The sequence below is a fragment of the Caretta caretta genome, chromosome 14, assembly GCF_965140235.1.
Source record: "Caretta caretta isolate rCarCar2 chromosome 14, rCarCar1.hap1, whole genome shotgun sequence".
NCBI classification, from domain to species: domain Eukaryota; kingdom Metazoa; phylum Chordata; order Testudines; family Cheloniidae; genus Caretta; species Caretta caretta.
Window position 1 is genome coordinate 35,604,457 of NC_134219.1, and position 12,735 is coordinate 35,617,191.

Genomic DNA, 12,735 nt, shown 5'->3' on the forward strand with positions numbered 1-12,735 from the left:
CAACTAGATCAAGCAGTTTTTCTGACCCCACTGGATATTGCAGTCCATAGTACACAGATTTCACCCTTGAAATCTGGGCCAGTCCCCTCAGTTGGAATTTCCAGTCTTCTCAGTGTCCTGGTTGCTCGCAGCATAGGTGAGTGAAGGAGAAAGGCCAAGCATCATGTGGCTACTGTGTTCTGTTTTATACCCTCAGTTCCATGCACTTGGGGAGCACAAGTCCAGGCATGTCTGGGGGCATTGTTGAGTCTCTAAGCAAGGTTGAGCAATTCCCCTCATGTGGCCTCATGCAGGTGAGTCATTGAATTGCAGCTCCCTTGCTGGACAATGGCTGGTGAAGTCTGTTCAACAGCACCCACCCAGGTGTTGGTTACCTCCCTTGTCATTGTCTCTGTGGAGCTACTATCTGGGCGCCTCCCAAATCCACAGCATGTTTTAGTGACAACCATACAGCACATTCTCATAACTTCATATGCATTAATTATATACATATTTAGATAGAAAAATTATTTTCAGCAGATCATAGCCTTTCCCCTGATACCTTACAAGGCATGCCTTGTAAGGGAAAATCACAATGATATAAAAATGAGGAATGTGGGGGTCACAGGATGCTCCCCCAAGGTATAGAATGTCTTACCGGGATATGGGGGTGATGGGTTTTTGGTCCTACAGAAGCTGCCCAGAACCCAGAGAGCGAGAGGACATGTTTTCCGGTGACACTGACTGTGGCGGGATTCACTCTGGTAAGAGATTGATCCAGGAAGCAGTTTGTAAGCTATGGTCTCTTTTCTCCACAGCATGTTCACAGCCAGCTAGCACAGCGTTGAGCTGCAAGGTCTTCCCTAGTTCGGGCCGTGGAGTTGTCAGTGGTATGCCACCAGGTTCCTCTGGTTACCAGGAGGAAACACAAGGAGGAGGGTACAAGATGGGAAGCCTCCCGATTCATACTGAGAAAGTAGGACAATTGGCTAGTTATCTTAAGTGCATGTACACGAACACAAGAAGCCTGGGAAACAAACAGGAAGAACCGGAAGTCCTGGCACAATCAAGGAACTATGATGTGATTGGAATAACAGAAACTTGGTGGGGCAGTTCACATGACTGAAGCACTGTCATGGATAAGTATAAACTGTTCAGGAAGGACAGGTAGGGGAGGAAAGGTGGAGGAGCTGCATTGTATGTAAGAGAGCGATGTATGTATGTTTGAAACTGGAGAAAAGCCTGCTGAGAGTCTTTGGGTTAAGTTTAGAGCAGCAAGGGTGATGTCGTGGAGGGCGTGTGCTATAGACCACTGGATCAGAAGGATGAGGTAGACGAGGCTTTCTTCGGACAACTAACTGAAGTTTCCAGATCACAGGCCCTGGTTCTAATGCGGGACTTCAATCACCCTGACATTTGCTGCGAGAGCAATACAGCAATGCACAGACAATCCAGGAAGTTTTTGGAGAGTGTTGGGGACAACTTCCTGGTACAAGTGCTGGAGGAACCGACTAGGGGCCGTGCTCCTCTTCAGTACCAGGTTTACCATGGCGCCGAGCCCAGGCTCCAAAGGGGCCCCGGCCTGGCCCGCTCTGCTTGGGCTGCAGTCCAAGGCCCCACCAGCTCTTTTCCGCCCCTCACCCAGCGCTCTCTCCTGCCGGGGCAGAAGCTTGGTCCTGCCAGCTCCTAGGGCTCCTGCTGCAGGGCAGGCTTCGCCTGCACCCACCGGTAGCCAGGCTCCCCCCTCCCCCACCTCTTCCCCAAAGCGTGCCACATTCCTGCCCCTTCTCCTACCAGCACTTTCTGTGCTGCTGAACAGCTGTTTGCTGGTGCTCCTGGAGGGAGTGGGAGGAGCGGGGCAGCAGCACGCTCGGGGGAGGAGGTGGAGAAGACGGGGGCAGGGCCTTGGGGAAGGGGGTGGAATTTGGGCAGGGCAGAGCAAAGGTGGGGTCCCCTGCACTCCTCCTACACATACCCCCTTTAGCCCCCTGCCATGAGCCGCTCAGGGCAGGAGGCTGGGAGCACACCCACGACCCCAGCCCACACCCGGAGCCCTCTGCCCTGACTCCTACACCCCCCACACATCCCAGCCCCCTGCCCTGACTCCTGCACCCCCCCCACATCCCCACCCCCACTCTGAGCACCAAATGGGAGCTCCTGCACTGCCCCCCCCATTCCCACCTGCACCCCTCACACCAAACAGGAGCTGCCCCAGGTAAGCGTTCCACACCCCAACCTCCTGCCCCAACCCTGAGCCCCCTCCCTCACCACTCTAGCTCCAGGCCAGACCCTGCACCCCAACCCTCACCCTGACTCCTACACCCCCACACACACACTCCCAGCCCCCTGCCCTGCCTGACTCCTACACCCCTCTCACACACACTCAGCCCCCTACCCTCCCTGACGCCTGCAACCCCCAAACCCCCTGCTCCCCCATACCACCAGCCCCCTGCCCTCCTTGACTCCTGCACCACCACCATCCCCACATCCCCACCTGCACCCCTCGCACCAAATGGGAGCTGCCCCAGGTAGGCGCTCCACACCCCAACCCTAAGCTCCCTCCCTCACCCTAACTCCTGGCCAGACCCTGCACCCCAGCCTGCTCCTGAACCTTAACTCCCTCCCAGACCCTACACCCCAAGCCCTGAGCCCCCTTCTGCACCCTATGTCCTGGCCAGACCCCACGCCCCAATGCATTTTTACATTTTTTTATAAAGCGCTCTTATTCAAAGAGCTTTACAATCATTAGCTAATAGTACAAACAATATTTGGAAAGATCATTAAGTGGTTCACCGAGACCCCCAGTGATTTTCAAGTGGTCTGTGGAAAAATAAGTTAGACTACAAAAACAATCAAGGTACTGCACCTTATTTTCATTTACTTGCTATTACTTATAGGAGGTGTCATAAATATAAAGGGAAGGGTAGACACCTTTAAAATCCCTCCTGGCCAGAGGAAAAACCCTTTCACCTGTAAAGGGTTAAGAAGCTAGGATAACCTCACTGGTACCTGACCAAAATGACCAATGAGGAGACAAGATACTTTCAAAAGCTGGGAGGAGGGAGAAAAACAAAGGGTCTGGGTCTGTCTGTGTGATGCTGTTGCCAGGGACAGAACAGGATTGGAGTCTTAGAACTTAGTAAGTAATCTAGCTAGATATGCGTTAGATTATGATTTCTTTAAATGGCTGAGAAATTAAACTGTGCTGAATAGAATGGTTTCAGAGTAACAGCCGTGTTAGTCTGTATTCGCAAAAAGAAAAGGAGTACTTGTGGCACCTTAGAGACTAACCAATTTATTTGAGCATGAGCTTTCGTGAGCTACAGCTCACTTCATCAGATGCATACCGTGCATCTGATAAGATAAGCTATTACCAGCAGGACAGTGGGGTGGGAGGAGGTATTGTTTCATATTCTCTGTGTATATATAAAGTCTGCTGCAGTTTCCACGGTATGCATCCAATGAAGTGAGCTGTAGCTCACGAAAGCTCATGCTCAAATAAATTGGTTAGTCTCTAAGGTGCCACAAGTACTCCTTTTCTGAATAGAATGGATATTCCTGTCTGTGTGTCTTTTTGTAACTTAAGGTTTTGCCTAGAGGGATTCTCTATGTTTTGAATCTAATTACCCTGTAAGGTAGTTACCATCCTGATTTTACAGAGGTGATTCTTTTTGACTTTTGACTTCTATTAAAATCCTTCTTTGCAGAAACTGAATGCTTTTTAATTGTTAAGATCCAAGGGTTTGGGTCTGTGTTCACCTATGCAAATTGGTGAGGATCTTTATCAAACCTTCCCCAGGAAGTGGGGTGCAAGGGTTGGGAGGATTTTGGGGGGACCGATGTTTCCAAACAATGCTTTCCTAATAAATAAACCCAGATAAACCTTTGGTGGTGGCAGTGGAAGTCCAAGGGCAAAGGGTAAAATAGTTTGTATCTTGGGGAAGTTTTAACCTAAGCTGGTAAAAGTAAGCTTAGGAGGTTTTCATGCAGGTCCCCACATCTGTACCCTAGAGTTCAGAGTGGGGAAGGAACCTTGACAGAGGAGGATGAAGAAAAAAAGAATGAAAAACGGGGGCGGGGGGAGATCAGAGAGAATGTTCTTTTTCTTGGCTGGGTCCCAAGGAGGGGCCTCAAAAATGAAGCTGAGCACAGGGCCACACTGACTCTAAATCCACCACTGGGGCTGACCCCCGCTCCCTGAGCTCCACATACGGCTGCCAAGACAGGGGCTGACCCTCCCTCGCCCCAGCTCCCCACACCACTGCCAGGAGCTGGGGCTGGCCCCTAACCCCCCCCCAAGCTCCATTCTGGCTGGGGCTGACCCCCCAAGCCCTGCTGCATGACACCTTGCGTTGCTCCCCCCTCTCCCCCGACACGTTCCTCCACGCACCGCTAGGGTGGCGCACCGGACTTTTCTGGTAAACTGGGCATTTGTTCATTTGCTCTTGCCAACTGATCAGCCGGCAAGAGCAAACTGTATAAATGCCGATTTTTGTCAAAAAAGTCAGGATGGCCGGGGACAGAGCTTAAAAAGGGAACTGTCCCAGCCAAACGGGGACGTACGGTCATCCTATCTCCAGGCAAGTGGGTCCTGAGGGAGTCCGGCCAGGGTGGGGGCAGACCCTGGCCTGGCTAATCGAGCCACTCCCGAGAGGCCAGGGTGATTCCCCGCCCTGGCACTGCACCAGCCCCGGCCACGCTGCCAGCTAAGCCTGGCAGACGCTGTCACCTTCTAGCAGGGCTGGTGAGTGTGGCCAGGGTGTGAGGGAGTGGGGTCTCCGGAGGTGGGGGGGGGGGCTGCTGGCCAGTGACGGGGGGTCTCTTGGGAGGCGGTGGGGGAGGTCTGTGTGTTGGGATGCTGGGCAGTGGGGGGTCTGAGTGGGGTGATGTGCAGTTGTGGTGGTGGGCTCTGGGGAAGTGCATTGGGCAGCTGTGGTGCAGCTGTGTGGGGGGGTGCTGGGCAGGGGTGGTAGTGTGCAGGCCACTGTGCATTTGTGGTGGAGGGTCTGTGTGGGGGGCTGCTGGGCATAGGGAGTTGGGGGCTGTGTGGCATGGCATGGGCCCACCCCCGAGGGGAAGGGTCACACTGGCAACACAGAGCTGGGCGGGCCAGTGTGTGTCTGGCAACTGCCAGTTTGTATACAGTGCCCTTGCACTGGGCTGGGTGGAGTGGGGCCAGCCCCGCCATGCCATGCCCCATTGCCCCTGGCTGGCCCCTTGCTCTGGGGACCGACCTCCCCATGCCATGCTCCTTTGCCCCCAGGGGGGCCCAAAAATATGTTTGGCACCAGGCCCACAAAAGGTTAATCCAGCTCTGCTCCTCTTGACTTGCTGCTTACAAACAGGGAAGAATTGGTAGGGGAAGTAGAAGCGGGTGGCAACCTAGGCAGCAGTGACCATGAGATGGTTGAGTTCAGGACCCTGACACAGGGAAGAAAGGAGAGTAGCAAAATATGGACCCTCAACTTCAGAAAAGCAGACTTTGACTCCCTTAGGGACCTGATGGGCAGGATCCCCTGGGAAGCCAATATGAGGGGGCAAGGAGTCCAGGAGAGCTGGCTGTATTTTTTAAAAAAGCCTTATTGAGGGTGCAGGAACAAACCATCCCAAAGAGCAGAAAGAATAGCAAATATGGCTGGTGACCAGCTTGGCTTAACAGTGAAATCTTCGGGGAGCTTAAACTCAATAAGGAAGCTTACGAGAAGTGGAAATTTGGACAGACGACTAGGGAGGAGTATAAAAATATTGCTAGAGCATGCAGGGGTGTAATCAAGAAGGCCAAGGCACAATAGGAGTTGCAGCTAACAAGGGATGTGAAGGGTAACAAGAAGGGTTTCTACAGGTATGTTAGCAACAAGAAGGTGGTCAGGAAAAGTGTGGACCCTTGCTGAATGGGGGAGGCAACATAGTGACATGATGTGGTAAAAGCTGAAGTACTCAATGCTTTTTTTGCCTTGGTCTTCACAGACATGATCTGCTCCCAGACTGCTGCACTGGGCAACACAGTATGGGGAGTAGGTGAGCAGCCCTCAGTGGTGAAAGAACAGGTTAAGGATTATTTAGAAAAGCTGGATGTGCACAAGTCCATGAGTCCAGATCTAATGCATCCAAGGGTGAAGAGGGAGTTGGCTGATGTGATTGCAGAGCCATGGGCCATTATCTTTGAAAATTCATGGCGATCCGGGGGAGGTCCCGGACGATTGGAAAAGGCAGATATAGTGGCCATATTTTAAAAAGGAAAGAAAGAGAACCTGGAGAACTACAGCCTCACTTCAGTCCCCGGCAAAATCATGGAGCAGGTCCTCAAGGAATCCATTCTGAAGCACTTGGAGGACAGGAAGGTGATCAGGAACAGTCAACATGGATTCACCAAGGGAAAGTCATGCCTGATCAACCTGATTGCCTTCTATGATGAGATAACTGGCTCTGTGGATATGGGGAAAGCAGTGGATGTGATATATCTTGACTTTAGCGAAGCTTTTGATATGATCCTCCACAGTATTCTTGCCAGCAAATTAAAAAAAGTATGGATTGGATGAATGGACTATAAGGTGGATAGAAAGCTGGCTAGATTGTCGGGCTCAACAGATAGTGATCAACGGCTCAATGTCTAGTTGGCAGCCAGTATCAAGTATCGACCCAGGGGTCAGTCCTGGGACTGGTTTTGTTCAGCATCTTTATTAATGATTCATAGATTCATAGATATTTAGGTCAGAAGGGACCATTATGATCATCTAGTCTGACCTCCTGCACAACACAGGCCACAGAATTTCACCCACCCACTCCTGCGAAAAACCTCTCACCTATGTCTGAGCTATTGAAGTCCTCAAATCGTGGTTTAAAGACTTCAAGGAGCAGAGAATCCTCCAGCAAGTGACCTGTGCCCCATGCTACAGAGGAAGGCGAAAAACCTCCAGGGCCTCTTCCAATCTGCCCTGGAGGAAAATTTCTTCCCGACCCCAAATATGGCAATCAGCTAAACCCTGAGCATATGGGCAAGATTCACCAGCCAGATACTACAGAAAATTTTTTCCTGGGTAACTCAGATCCCACCCCATCTAATATCCCATTACAGGCCATTGGGCCTATTTACCATGAATATTTAATTACCAAAACCATGTTATCCCATCATACCATCTCCTCCATAAACTTATCGAGTTTAATCTTAAAGCCAGATAGATCTTTTGCCACCCAGAAGCCCTTGCTGAGAGGCATCCATTCAATGACAGCCTCTGCTGAGAGACCTTTCATAGTTATGGAGATATAAAACATTTCATTATCATGTATCATCTAAATGAGAGAGTGCACAGGGGAGCCAGGAGGGGCAGATTCTCTCATCCGCTGAGGCCATTTTGTGCTGCACAAGCAACACAAGTCAGCCTTCAACCATCCAAAGACAGCTGGTGGAGAATTTCCCCTACACAGAAGAGTTCCTTTAAGGGAAATGCGAGGGCATGGCCGGGGCAGGACAGGGATCTCCTCTACATTCAATCCTCCACTTGGTGTAAGTTAGAGCTGCCTCTGTGCCCTAACCTGGACCAGGGCCAGGGGTTCTGAATCAGGGAGCTGCAACCAGCTCCCAGTGGTCCCTTTTCTCTGTTCCACCCAAAACGTAGCTCCAATGGAATGACGAATCAAGGCCATAAGGCAGTGGTTCTCATCCTTTCTTCATTTGTGAACCCCTAAAATATTTCGAATGGAGGTGTGGACCCCTTTGGAAATCTTAGACATAGTGGGTCCGCAGACCACAGGTTAAAAACCACTGTCATAAGGGTTTCAGAACAAAATTTTCAGAAATACTTGTCTGTGTGTTGTAAGAGGTATGACAATTTCCTGCACTATCCAGGACAAAACTTACTGAATTAAGTTTAAGTAACTTAGGAGCTCATGTTTGAAATGTTTGTGTTGTTATGGGATTGTATGTAACTTATCTAGGACACAGGACTAATCCAAACCTTGGGAAGTGTTATAAGCTTCAAAGGACTCTTAAATAATGGGTTAAGACAAGAATGAGCTGTTAGTTGAGTAGGTTTCCTAGGAAATACTTGGGAGGAGGGAAATGCAAATGCCCACCTCCTGACCTGAACTTTTGAGTTTTACCATGGGGATGGGACCTTTGTCTACAAATCACCTATTCCCAGGATCAAAAGGCCCAAACGACATAAAGGAGTAATTCACAGATTCATGGGAGTGCTTATTCTGAGCGAAAGGAGTTATGAACGGGTAACCACAGGAAAACCCCAAGGTTAAGGTTTAAAGGACTGTTCACCAGCCAGAAGCCTTGTTAGAGTGAGGGGGTGATCTCTGGTAATCTGATTAGTATGCATTTAAGTTCTTTTATTGTTTTTAATCCATTTTCTCTGTAGTGCTCTTACCTTAAGAGTAAATGTGCTTGATTAGAATCTGGATGATGGGATGAATTGCACCCTCAGCAAGTTTGCAGATGACACTAAGCTTGGGAGAGAGGTAGATATGCTGGAGGATAGGAATAGGGTCCAGAGTGACCTAGACAAATTGGAGGATTGGGCCAAAAGAAATCTGATGAGGTTCAACAAGGACAAGTGCAGAGTCCTGCTCTTAGGAAGGAAGAATCCCAGGCACCGCTACAGGCTGGGGACCGACTGGCTCAGCAGTAGTTCTGCAGAAAAGGACTGGGGATTACAGTGAACGAGAAGCTGGATATGAGTCAGCAATGTGCCCTCATTGCCAAGAAGGCCAACAGCATATTGGGCTACATTAGTAGGAGTGTTGCCAGCAGATCGAGGGAAGTGATTATTCCCCTCTATTCGACACTGGTGAGGCTTCATCTGGAGTATTGTGTCCAGTTTTGGTCCCCCGCACTACAGAAGGGATGTGGACAAACTGGAGAGAGTCCAGCGGAAGGCAACAAAAATTATTAGGGGTCTGGGGCACATGACTTACAAGGAGAGGCTGAGGGAACTGGGGTTATTTAGTCTGGAGAAGTGTGAGGGGGGATTTGATAGCAGCCTTCAACTACCTGAGAGGATGCAGCTAGGCTGTTCTTATTGGTGGTAGATGACAGAACAAGAAGCAACGGTTTCAAGTTGCAGTGGGGGAGGTCTAGATTGGAGATTAGGAAACACTATTTCACTAGGAGGGTGGTGAAGTACTGGAATGGGTTACCTAGGGAGGTGATGGAATCCAGTTTTCAAAGATAATGGCCAGTGGCTCTGCAATCACATCCGCCAACTCCTTTAGCACTCTTGGATGCAGCACATCTGGCCCCATGGACTTGTGCTCCTCCAGCTTTTCTAAATAGTCCCGAACCACTTCTTTCTCCGCAGAGGGCTGTTCACCTCCTCCCCATGCTGTGCTGCCCAGTGCAGTAATCTGGCTGCTGGCCTTGTTCGTGAAGACAGAGGCAAAAAAAGCATTGAGTACATTAGCTTTTTCCACATCCTCTGTCACTAGGTTGCCTCCCTCATTCAGTAAGGGGCCCACACTTTCCTTGACTTTCTTCTTGTTGCTATCATACCTGAAGAAACCCTTCTTGTTACTCTTAACATCTCTTGCTAGCTGCAACTCTAGGTGTGATTTGGTCTGCCTGATTTCACTCCTGCATGCCTGAGCAATATTTTTATACTCCTCCCTGGTCAATTGTCCAATCTTTCACTTCTTGTAAGCTGCTTTTTTGCGTTTAAGATCAGCAAGGATTCCACTGTTAAGCCAAGCTGGTCGCCTGCCATATTTACTATTCTTTCTACACATCAGGATGGTTTGTCCCTGTAACCGCAATAAGGATTCTTTAAAATACAGCCAGCTCTCTTGGACTCCTTTCCCCCTCATGTTATTCTCCCAGGGGATCCTGCCCATCAGTTCCCTGAGGGAGTCAAAGTCTGCTTTCCTGAAGTCCAGGGTCCTTATTCTGCTGCTTTCCTTTCTTCCTTGTGTCAGGATCCTGAACTCGACCATCTCATGGTCACTGCCTCCCAGATTCCCATCCACTTTTGCTTCCCCTACTAATTCTTCCCGGTTTGTGAGCAGCAGGTCAAGAAGAGCTCTGCCCCTAGTTGGTTCCTCCAGCACTTGCACCAGGAAATTGTCCCCTACACTTTCCAAAAACTTCCTGGATAGTCTGTGCACTTCTGTATTGCTCTCCCAGCAGATATCAGGGTGATTGAAGTCTCCTATGAGAACCAGAGCCTGTGATCTAGTAACTTCCATTAGTTGCCGGAAGAAAACCTCGTCCACCTCATCCTCCTGGTCCAGTGGTCGATAGCAGACTCCCAGCACGACATCACCCTTGTTGCTCACACTTCTAAACTTAATCCAGAGACTCTCAGGTTTTTCTGCAGTTTCATACCGGAGCTCTGAGCAGTCATACTGCTCTCTTACATACAGTGCAACTCCCCCACTTTGCATTTGTCCTTATTGAATTTCATTCTATGTACTTCAGACCATTTCTCCAGTGTGTCCAGATCATTTTGAGTTTTAACCCTATGCTCCAAAGCACTTGCAACCCCTTCCAGCTTGGTATCCTCCGCAAACTTTATAAGTGTACTCTCTATATCATTGATGAAGATATTGAACAGCAACATGTCCAGAACTGATCGTTGCAGGACCCCACTCATTATGCCCTTCCTGCATGACTGTGAACCACTGATATCAACTGTCTGGGAACTGTTTTCCAACCGATTTTGCATCCACTTTATTGTAGCTCCATCTAGGTTGCATTTCCCTAGTTTGTTTATGAGAAGGTCATGCAAGACAGTATCAAAAACTTTACTAAAGTCAAGGTATACAACGTCGACCACTTCCCACCTATCCACAAGGCTTGTTACCCTGTCAAAGAAAGCTATCAGGTTGGCTTGACACGATTTGTTCTTGACAATTCCATGCTGACTATTACTTATCACCTTATTTTCTTCTAGATGTTTGCAAACTGGTTGCTTAATTATTTGCTCCATTATCTTTCTGGGTGCACAAATTAAGATGACTGATCCGTAATTCCCTGGGTTGTCCTTATTTCTCTTTTTATAGATGGGCACTATAATTGCCCTTTTCCAATCTTCTGGAATGTCTCCCATCTTCCATGACTTTTCAAAGATAATTGCTAATGGCTCAGATATCTCCTCAATCAGCTCCTTGAGTATTCTAGGATGCATTTCATCAGGCCCTGGTGACTTGAAGACATCTGATTTGTCTAAGTAATTTTTAACTTGTTCTTTTCCTATTTTTGGCTCTAATCCTACCTCATTTTCATTGGCATTCACTCTGTTAGACGTCCAGTCGCCACCAACCTTCTTGGTGAAAACCGAAACAAAGAAGTAATTAAGCACTGAGTAATGGGCCTACCCTGTCCTTGGTCTTCCTCTTGCTTCTAAAGTATTTGTGGAATGGTTTCTTGTTACCCTTTATGTCTCTAGCTAGTTTAATTTCATTTTGTGCCTTGGCCTTTCTAATTTTGTCCCTGCATATTTGTGTTATTTATTTATGTTCATCCTTTGTAATTTGACCTAGTTTCCACTTTTCGTAGGACTCTCTTTAAATTTTTAGATCATTGAAGATCTCCTGGTTAAGCCAGGGTGGTCTCTTGCCATACTTCCTATCTTTCCTATGCAGTGGGATAGTTTGGTCTTGCACCCTTAATAATGTCTCTTTGAAAAACTGCCAACTGTCTTCAGTTGCTTTTCCCCTTAGACTTGCTTCCCGTGGGATCTTACCTACCAACTTCCTGAGTTTGCTAAAATCTGCCTTCTTGAAATCCATTGGCTTTATGTGCTGGTCTCCCTCCTACTATTCCTTAGAATCATGAATTCTATCATTTCATGATCACTTCCACCCAAGCTGCCTTCCACTTTCAAATTCTCAACCAGTTCCTCCCTATTTGTCAAAATCAAATCGAGAACAGCCTCTCTTCTAGTAGCTTTCTCCACCTTCTGAAATAAAAAATGGTCTCCAATACATTCCAAGAACTTGTTGGATAATCTGTACCCTGCTCTGTTATTTTCCCAACAGATGTCTGGGTAGTTGAAGTCCCCCATCACCACCAAGAATATAAGGTGGTTGTTGTTGGGATATAGATATTCAGGCCTGTTTGTAAAGGCCTGTACTCTAAGAATGTAGTTGTATTCTTATCACTTGGCTAGTTAGAGGTAAGAATAAAAGAATCAAAATCACTGTCTGCCAGTGTAAGTTCCTTCTCTTACTGTGACAGTCTGACTCCCTGTTCTTAGGTTAAGGCCTTTGGCTAAGCAACAGAGGCAGCCATAAGCTGGGAAGTGAACGGTCACATCCTCACATTCCAAACTAGTCACATTGAAAGAAGGTGCTATTGGGCTGTTAGGAATACAGTCCTGTCCTGATAATGCCGATCGAAAGGGAAGTGCCTAGAAGATATAAAAGGAAACTTAGTTTGATAGCATCCTGTCTGGCAAGAACTCACTTATCCATAGCTGGGATGTGAAATCCTCACTTCTGTATTGTTTTGTCATTATAGTTCCCACTTTGCCATTGGTTGTCTGTATAATCTCTGTCTGGTTCTGTGATTGTTCCTGTCTGCTGTATAATTAATTTTGCTGGGTGTAAACTAATTAAGGTGGTGGGATATAATTGGTTACATAATCATGTTACAATATGTTAGGATTGGTTAGTTAAATTTCAGGAAAATGATTGGTTAAGGTATAGCTAAGCAGAACTCAAGTTTTACTATATAGTCTGCAGTCAATTAGGAAGGGAGTGGGTGTGTGTGTGTGGGGAAAATGGGAACAGGGAATGGGGGTGAGGAAATTGGAA